General features: G+C 44.0%; 1 protein-coding gene across 1 annotated transcript in view; it reads left to right on the top strand.

Annotated features, from left to right (window-relative positions):
* Positions 1-10,000, top strand: part of ptprt (protein tyrosine phosphatase receptor type T) — a 314,644-nt gene that overhangs the window by 244,372 nt on the left and 60,272 nt on the right. The gene's annotated exons all lie outside the window — the stretch shown is intronic.

Genomic DNA, 10,000 nt, shown 5'->3' with positions numbered 1-10,000 from the left:
GAGCATGAGAGACAACTCAAACAAAATGTGAACATCCAGGCAGAGTTTCACACACATCATACAATCTCAGCAACACACACACACACACACACATACTCACTCACACAGGGTGATACACTTCATGCGCTCATACAAATGCACACACACACACACACACACACACACACACACACTCACACACACACACACGTGGTTTACAAATGGACAGAATGAAATGTCAAAACCATTTTCCAGTTCCTTCTTTCTGTCTTTCTCTCGTCGTTCTCCTCCCTCCCGTCTGTTGGCCAGATTGTCCAGTTCTTTGCCAAGAAGATTGGCTCTGGCCTGTGCCAAAGTATGACGTGTATATGTGTGTGTGTGTGTGTGTGTGTGTGTGTGTGTGTGTGTGTGTGTGTGTGTGGGAAGCCGGAGCACGAACACACACACACACGTGGAGGTATAAGTCGTGACATTTGTCTGCCAGTCTTTCTTTACGACGGTGTCTCTGTTTTATGTGATAATTCTCATCATCCAGCTGCTGGCTCCTCGTCTTCCTGCCACACCTCCTCCCATCCATCCATCCTCTCCTCCTCCTCCTCTCTCTCTTTTCTCTACTGTGTTCCTCCCCCCTCTCCCCTCTCATCACGTCCCCCTTCACATCGTCCCCTCTCCTTTTCTCTTTGGATTAATTCTTCCTCCTTTCTTTCTTTTCACCAGTTATTTCCTTTTTATTTTATTCTCACTTTTATTGTTACAGATATCATCAATGAAACTAGGCCCAGGTGTTTAGTCCCACTCTTCTTCTTCTTTATATTCTACACTGTCCTCTCCTCCTTTCTTCTTCTGCACATCTTTCTTTACTTCTACTTCACTGCATCCACTCCTCTGCTCTGACTTATCCTTTCTCCATCCTCTTCTCTCCTCGTTCTCTCTCCTCTCTGTCCTTGTTTCCTCTCCTCTTTCCTTGTTTCCTCTCCTCTGTCCTTGTTTCCTCTCTTATCTCCTCTCTTGTCTCCTCATTTCCTCTCCTCGTTTTCTCTCCTTGTTTCCTCTCTTCTCTCCTCGTTTCCTCTCCTCTCTTTTCTCTTCTCTCCTCGTTTCCTCTCCTCCCTCCTCTCTTTTCTCCTCGTTTCCTCTCCTCTCCTTTCTCTTCTTTTGTCTTCTCTCCTCTCCTCATTTCCTCTCCTCTCTCCTTATTTCTTCTCCTGCCTCCCTGTTTCATCTCCTCTTTCCTCATTTCCTCTCCTCTCTTCTCTCTACTCTGCTTATTTCCTCTCCTCTCTCATTGTTTCCTCTCCTCTCTCCTCATTTCCTCTCCTCTCTCCTCTCTCCTCTCTCCTCTCTCTCCGCCTCCTCCAGGTAGGAGAAAGTTTATCTTCAGCTAAAACACAGTTGTTAACCAGCTGAATCACTGTTTTCCTGCTGAGCTTGTGTGTCAGCAGGAAACAGACAGAGCGACACTCAGAGACAGACGGACAAATCACTGTGATCGTCTCCTTCTCATCTGCCCGAGAGAAACAGACTGACAGAGGAGAAGTGGACAGAGTCATGGAAAGGGAAAGAGAGAGAGAAAGAAAGATATTTTCTAACAGTGTCTCACACATTTAAGCTCATTTGCTTGAATCTACAAAAGTCGCCTCACAGATTTCGGAGCCGCTCGTTCGTGCACATCAAGGCGTGATGAAGCAGAATGCAAAAAACCGCTTCAGCAATTTGTGCAGTGGCACAATTTCGCTGTCATACATCTTTACAGAATGACATTAGCGTTTCGTCGAGCCATCTGTTCTCGCCACAGTTAGAGAGACCGAGAGACGTAAAACTAAACTAATGCAGAACAGAAGCCGAGGACGCAACAACAAATACAGAAAATACAACGGAACAAACGTGACACGACGAAACTCACAGAGACAAGAGTTTAATGATACTTTGTCCATTCACTCCTTCTGTCTAACTTCTCCTCATTTCTCTCTTTCCATTAATCCTCCACATCTCTTTCTCCCCAGCTCTTAACTTCCATCCATTTCTTCTTCTCTGGTTTAAGTGATTCCATTATCCCTCCTTCCCTCTCACCTCTCACGCAGAACATTACTCCCTCTCTCTCTAAACCCCATCTCTCCATTCCCCTAGGACTACACTTCCCTGTTTCCCCCGTTTAATACCTCCCTCCTCTTCCACCTTTTCATCATCTCATCTCTCCTCACCTCCATCCATCCATCCATCGATTGATCCGTCCACAGAGCAGTTCCCTCTTCACGCTGAGCATCACAATTATTTTACTGATGGACATCGTGAATTAGTTGAGCAAGTTACCACCATCATCATCATCATCATCATCATCATCATCACAAACAGTCCTCCAGCCTGAACAACCACACAGGTCGTTTGTTCCACGGCTACGTAAACAATAATAAAACACGTGGGCGATAGCGAGAGCAGCGTACCTACCTTCGTTGCCATGGTTACAATAATTAACGGTCGCGGAGACGATCGTGATTCGGGTTAAAATACGTGACTTCCTCGACATTAGACGATTTTCTTTCCGCACTTTTCCCTTCGCTCCTGTCGTAATCACTACGACAACTATGTGTCGCCTAGCAACAAAACCTACCTGTGATGTCATGATAACCTGCTGCACTGACGAACCATGGGCTCAGTTTTTTTTACAATATGGGAAAAGACTGATGGAGGGAGAAAAAGAAAAGAAGTTAAACTGGCGGTGTGGGTTTGTTTGTTGCTGTTTTCCTCCGCGCTAAAACCTAAAAATGACACGAGGACGACGACGGAGCTGAATTTCACTGGATCGTTCCGACTGTCGTTGTCGGGTCGCTCCGTTTTATTAATTTTTCTTTTAAAGCAAAATTTAATTGATTGAAATGCTTGAGTTATTCTCAGTCTGTCACTGCAATGCTGCAGCTAGCTGTCTAATTAAAAAGAGACACTTAGTTGATTTCCTTCATAAAAATGCTCATGAATTCAAAGGATAAACAAGAAACAGCCTGGAGACAGGAAAACAAAACGCAGCGAATCCCACAGGCCGAGAAACACCGGACACCTGGGTGGACACTTTAACTCTTTCACTTCCATCGTGACCATCGGCTTGTTCATTTAATCTGAGGGCGGCTGCAGGTCATCATTTCATAAAGAGGTGGAAAACGTTTTATTCCAACATTTAGACGCAATTTAGACGCGTTCCAAAACCTCCCAGGCTTTTGAAAACGGATAATGTTACCAGGAGCCTGAATGGAGCCAGTGAAGATCGTTTTTCAACGGCTCGAAAAGAAGAAGAAGAAGAAGAAGAAGAGCTGAGAGAGAGAGAGAGGGGAAAGTTATTACGGCGACAGTGAAAGAGACATACAGATTGAGGGATCAAAGACAGGGAGAAGGAGCTTGGGTAAATCCAGTATGCAATGCAGAGGGGGTTTAGCTCTCTGTGTGTGTGTGTGTTCGTGTGCGTGTGTGTGTGTGTGTGTGTGTCTGTGTGTGTCCTTTCTTTTGGGCCAGCTGTATAGCTTTCAGCATAGCTCAGGTGTTTTCTTGGCAATGGATATGGAAATTTATACACATGCACACACACACACACACACACGCTCAACACTCACATACACACACGCACACACACACAAACACTCACACACACACACACACACACACACATAGAGAGGCTCAGAAAATCTTGCATATACAAGCACACACACAAAGTACAGCACACACACTTATACAAATACAGTATATGCATAAAGAGATCATCAGAAAATTACAAATATGCACAAAGGTACACACACACACACACACACACACACACACACACATCCATATGCACATAAGCCCAGCACAGTGTTAACACAGACGTGACGTTAATACAGCGGATCAGGAGGAAGCCGCGGCGGCAGAGGCGTGTGCGTCTCATGTGCAAACACGTTTTCCGTCTAAAAATCAATTTCCCGGACGCTGATGTGCGTTAAAGGGTTTTCGCAACAGTGTTCACAGAGCGAGCGTCAGCCGTCTGTGCCCGGGCCAAGGACGGCCCCGCCACACAGAAGTCCTGTTTCACCGTGGATCAGAGGCTTTCTGTGGTTAATTAGGTACACGCCGTTTCACAAGCACAGTCACACACACACACACACACACACACACACACACACACACACACACACACAGAACCCCATGCAAAGGCATTCCAGTGACCGAGACGCCCGAGAACAAAACTCGCCACTTTGCACGTCTGTGCGCCGCTTCAAGGGCGTCAAAAAACACATGGAGGTAAAACAGCAGTGAAAGGTTTAAAAAAGCTTTTCCTTTGTCTTTGCAGGTGACAAAACTTCATAGTGTTTTTTGTAATTCACTGATGTGCACGGATGCTGTAACAGAGACGTGCGGAGGGAAAGTAGAAAGGGATTATTCATTCATTTATTTGGCTTTAGTGCTTAACTACACTAAAACAATTAGGGAATAGTGTAAGGTTTGTTTCCCTCAGTCACGCTCTGTCTATAGCCTACAGGCAATTTGATCATTTGGCTGCAACATCAATAAAATATTCCCGCCCGGGGAATAATAGGAGTATTAATGCCACTCTCAATGAATCTTGTTCACATGCAGGAGAATTTGTGAGGCTTGACAGTTCAGCACACTCCCCTCATGTGGCTGGTGTCAGTCACCAGAGGTTTAAGGAGGGAAAGTGTGATCAGTTAGCTCTGCTCTGAGGAGCCATCTGCACACCCCCCTCCCTGTCACCCACCTTTAGTAGTTCATGGATGTTTGGAAGGGCAGACTCTTTTTGTTGGACAGGAACTAACTTTAGATGTAGGTGCCGCCAGTTTAAAGGTCTGTGTCCATGTGTAGTGTGATTATAGATCAGCTCTAGCTTCTATATTAATACTGTGAAAGTATCAAAGCCTCAGTCCACAGAGAAATGCACACAGCCTGTATTCAGAAACTGAGCCTTAAAACCAGCCGTCAGGACTTCTGGAACTTTGTGATGTCACAACAAAGCAGTCACCAAGCCCCGCCCACCTGGACCCACCATCCAAACCTTGCAGGATTTAGTTTCTCTGAGTGTTTTTACCTGAAATCTGCTGTATCACTCAGAAAACAGTCAGCCAATCAGAGGACAGGCTCAGATCCTCCTCTCTTCTGATATATAGATGTGTATAAACACTAAATAACAGAAAAAGTGTAAAACATGGGACCTTTAAACCAGAAGTCCTTGAAAAGTTCCTGTAGATGAAAAGTTCCTCTTCACATCTGGTGTTAATAAAGTTTAGTAAAGTATCAAAGCAGTGCTTCGACGATCCTTAGGCACAGTTACATATGTGAATATATACATTTCCGTGCTGCGTGTGAGGATTCAGGAGACATAAAAAGACCATCAGGATGCAGGATACGCTTCTTATTTTCACTTTTGTGCAGATTGGAATCAAATTGTGTTCCCTCACAGAAACTCCTCACTGCTTGTTAAAGAATGGACACGGAGAATGAGCTGCATATTTTAGTAAAGTAAAAGCTTCGCTTCCCGCCAGCAGACCTCAGTGATGAAATTTTTTTTTTTTTCTTTAATGTGCCTTTTGGTGGATATTTTGAAGATGCACTGCACTTGAAAGACGTTAGCGACGAAATGTGCCTGTGCACAGCGGAAGTGTTTGACCGTCTAGAGGCAGAGAGCTCGTAATTCCTGTCCGCAGCCCTGCTTGTATTGGAAGTAGTTTTTCCATAGCATTGCTGAACGGCAGTTATTACTGAAGGGCAATTATTTTCCCCAGTCCAGTGCAGCATAGCATTAGGCTGCATGTAAGGTGATTATGGCTAATGGTAGTCATTTTGTTTGGCCATAATGTGGCAGTGCTGGGTAATTGAAGGTGAGAGCTGGGCTGAGAGATAGTCATTTTTAACCTTTATGTGCTCAGGGAAGATTGAGCCTCTGTGCTCTTTTCCAGCCACTTCTTGACTCACTGCTTACACAGCTTATATTCACGTCCAGTGGCCTCTTAGTCACGCTTCCTGTCCCCGGACTGTCAATCTTTGACCGTCTGTCTCCGCTTTGGGATGGTTTCCTTCCTCATGTATAGGCTACATGCAGATTTATTAAACAGTAATCAAAGGTAGAGGCCACATGTACAATTACATTTTTAACCGTGGTCCTCACAAGATTAGAAATACACCTCATCTGAAATCCAGGTCAGTATTAGCACTGAACCAGATTAAACACAGTTTCTTTGTTAATGTTAATAAAAATAATCTAATCGTTGGCCTTCAGCAGTCAGATGTTAAATCTGGGAACATGAGGATGCTGATAATCGATCAGATTGGTCGACGTATCAGATTTCGTGTCAGCACCAGATCAGATGACATCTCTAGGTCGGATGAGCCTGAATAAAACAGAGATATTTGACATTAAAGCAGCAGCTGAGGAGGTTTACAGTTAGGCCGAGGGTAGCCGCACATTTCTTCTTCTCTTTATTCCAACGCACCAGGACTGTGTCTCTAATCACTCCCTATTTCCTGTGACGTGCACTGTGTCCTGTTCTCGTGGACGTGATGTCTCCGGAGCTCCTCAAGGGAATCCCTTTGGACTTTAGTTAGCATGCTAACCAGCTAGCCCTGGCCTGAGACTTGCAAGTAAACAGCGGCTAATGCTAACATTGGCTATGTAGCAACAGCTACACAAGTGCCTCCCCCATATTGCCATAATGGAAAGAAAAAAGTCGTGTCCATTGCATGTAGACAGCTTTTCGGTTCTGTCAGCAATCCCACAATGCATTGCACAACATTTTATATGGATCATGGATCATCACAGTCGTATTTACTCATTTGGCAGAAGCTTTTATCCAAAGCGACTTACAAGGGAGGGACATCACTGACGCTCCAGTGCAGAAGGAAACCTTGGTGATTAAAAAAAGAAGAAGAAGAAGCTTGAACAACTTTTGTGGGTTTTTTTTTTTTGTTGAATGAAAATATTGCATATTATTATTTTAATCCTTCACGTCTCTGTTAATTATCTTCATGCATCAGGCTGTAGTTGCCCAGACTGAGTAGCTGGAGACAAACAGTGGCTCCCAACCCAACGAGGATACTACGCTAATCCTCCTTTCTTAGCAGAGAGGAATATCAGTCTGCAAGTCTTTCTGTTCACCAGTCTCTGTCTCTCTCTGGTCCTAACTTTGCAAGATAAGACTCTCTCTCTAAATGAGAAACTCTGCTGTGGAGCAGATTTGTGTGACTGTTGTGCAGCTGCTGGGTGACTTCAGTGAGTAACTCATGCACAAACAAACACCCACACACACTCAGATATCTCTGTTCGACTCCGGCGCCTGCAACTTTCAAAGAAAGTGGCTTTTTACATGCGTACACACACACTTGTAGTGATTACACATGCATGCAGTCGGCCACGTGCGCACACACACACACACACACACACACACACACACACACACATATACACACAGGGCCAGGCTTTGTGAGTCAGTGATTTCTCTCTTGTCAGGAGCAGGGAGGTGAAATGAGGTAAACCGCCGGGATACTGTCTAGACCAGTTGATCTCTGTGACACACAGTCCAGATATATATTCTGCTGCCGCTCTGTTGTTTCCTCCACTTATCACTCCTTCATTCCACCACTCTCTCTCTCCCCCTCTCCCTCTCTCTCTCCCTCTCTCTCTCCCTCTCTCTCTCTCTCCCCCTCTCCGCTGCTGCCTCTCCTCTATCTCTGCGTCTTTTGTTTTCGCCTTTCATTCGATCTGTCCTCCCTCCTTCTCCAATTTAAATTCAGTTTTCAAGTCGTGCAAACAAATTCAGAACACTGCAAAGTAATTAAGTACATGATGTTTATCTTAAAAGTCTATTGCAGAACTCTCTCTCTCTCTCTCTCTCTTTCTCTCTCTCTCTCTCTCTCTTCGTTTTTTTTTCCTGCCTTGTTCCTCCCTCGTCTTTATTCTTTCTTTGCTCTTTCCTGAATCAATTCTCTCTCTTTAAGCTTCACTCTCCCTCCTCATGTCAGTACGTCTGGAAAATGGCCTCTTGTAGAGCAAAGACACACAGCACGACTTCAATCGTACATAAAACTTGCACTTATGTTGCATAAAACAGTGTGAAAGATATTTAAAACACGAGCTGTAGGTGAGTGAAAGAGACGATGTGAGTAAAGATTATGTAAATCCCTGAAAATCAATATCCCTGATGCTATTATCTTTCAATATGTTGCTGTAATGGAAGGCGAGATGAGACTTTATTAACAGTTGTGCATCTGGGATTTCTTCTGAAATAAGCAAAGTACAAGATCAGTTTTAAAGAAGTGAAAGAGTGAGGAAGACTCCTGTGCCCATGATGCTGTCAGTCAAGGCCTTTCTCTCCACCTGCTCCCACCTGCAGCTTCTGTTACGCTCAAGGATCTTTTGTGTTTCTTTATTTTCACCATTATTATTTTCCTCTCCTTCGTCCTCTGATTTCCTGTTCTTCCTCCTCCTCCTCCTCCTCCTCCTCCTCCTCTTCCTCTGGACGACGGCTCAGCTCCACTTGTATTTCCCATCTCTCATGCTATAGCGGCTCTCTGCTCCACCACAGGCTGTAATGTGTTTCAAATATCACAGCGATTTTTATTTTTTTCATCCATATACCGATGAGACACACACACACACACACACACACACACACACACACACCGGCTCTGCTGCAGGAAAACGAAGTTGAACTTGACCTTGTGCTTCACAGACACAGAGAGAGAGAGAGAGAGAGAGAGAGGAAGTTACCAGCTGCAGCTGTGCAGTCCAGTTTAGGGAGTGATAGCTAGTCGAGCTAGCAGGTGTATGGTAGTTATTCTTTTATCTAACTAATATGCATAAATAAGTCTTTACTAAATACAGAATATGGGATTTTAATTCCTATGATCCAGGTTTATAGATAATAACTTTTCATACACTGATTTCTATTAATGAATCATTTATTAATGAGTTACTATAAGGTTCTTTTTACCAGTTATAACTGGTAGTAACTCACTAGTGAGATTAATGAGGAGTAAGCATTAACTTGATCTTTGCCAAATAGTGAGCTGCATCAAAACTGTGTTATAACTTGTTTATGATTGTTAATGATTTATAAAGTGTTCACAACCGAATGAATAACATAATTATAAACCATTTATAAATCCTTTGTTAGGGTCCTATTGTGAAGTGGTAACATAATCTTTATATATATATATATATATATATATATATATATATAACACCATCATTTCAATTTCAGTTTCAATTATCGTTTGTTCAGGATCTAATTGTGTGTGTGTGTGTGTTTGTGTTTGTGTGTGTGTGTGTGTGTGTGTGTGTGGTCTCTGATGGATAAGAGGAGTTTGTAGCTGATGCAGACACAGACATCCAGTCGCTCCTGTAATGAAGTCATTTCTTTAGTGTGATTGGATTTAACAGTAATTGGCGGTCGGGGTGTCGAGGATGTCACCACGGCTACGGCAGACACTCACTTCTAATTGGCTGGCAGCTGTCCATTAAAATCATATCAGCATTATATCTTGGACATGATGCTGGTCGACAGCATCGCCGTGCTGTTGTGTGTACGAGGGACGTGGTGTCCTTATCGTTGCTCTCGCAGCACGGCGCATGGACGAGGGAAACATCGGTGCAAACAGTCACAAAGACGCCGATGCAGAGTTTTACCTCACAGCTGCATCAGAGTATTTAGCCTTTAACTGTGGAGGACTTCTGTTAGATGGTATCATATATAGATATGCAGATGCACCTGATGTATGGAAGGAGTTCAGAGTTAACACAGCGACACTGTTGTGATAAGTCCAAGTCATCCACAGCTGAGTCTTAATAAAGTCACAGGGTGGGAGGAGGGAACTTTATATAGCTAGCACACTGCCAAGCATGAAGGACTGCATTAACTGACACACTCACTGACAGCGCCAATGGCCTTCACACACACTCAGACACACACACACACTCAGACACACACACACACACACACACACACATAAAACACCCAACACACTTGTCTCTCTCTCAATCAATGACTCTCTC

The sequence above is a fragment of the Seriola lalandi genome, unplaced genomic scaffold (genome assembly GCF_002814215.2).
Source record: "Seriola lalandi dorsalis isolate HSWRI2012SDOR001 ecotype SW California unplaced genomic scaffold, Sedor1 jcf7180002054957, whole genome shotgun sequence".
NCBI lineage: Eukaryota > Metazoa > Chordata > Actinopteri > Carangiformes > Carangidae > Seriola > Seriola lalandi.
The sequence above is the reverse complement of the archived record's forward strand: the minus strand, read 5'-3'. Positions and strand labels throughout refer to the sequence as shown.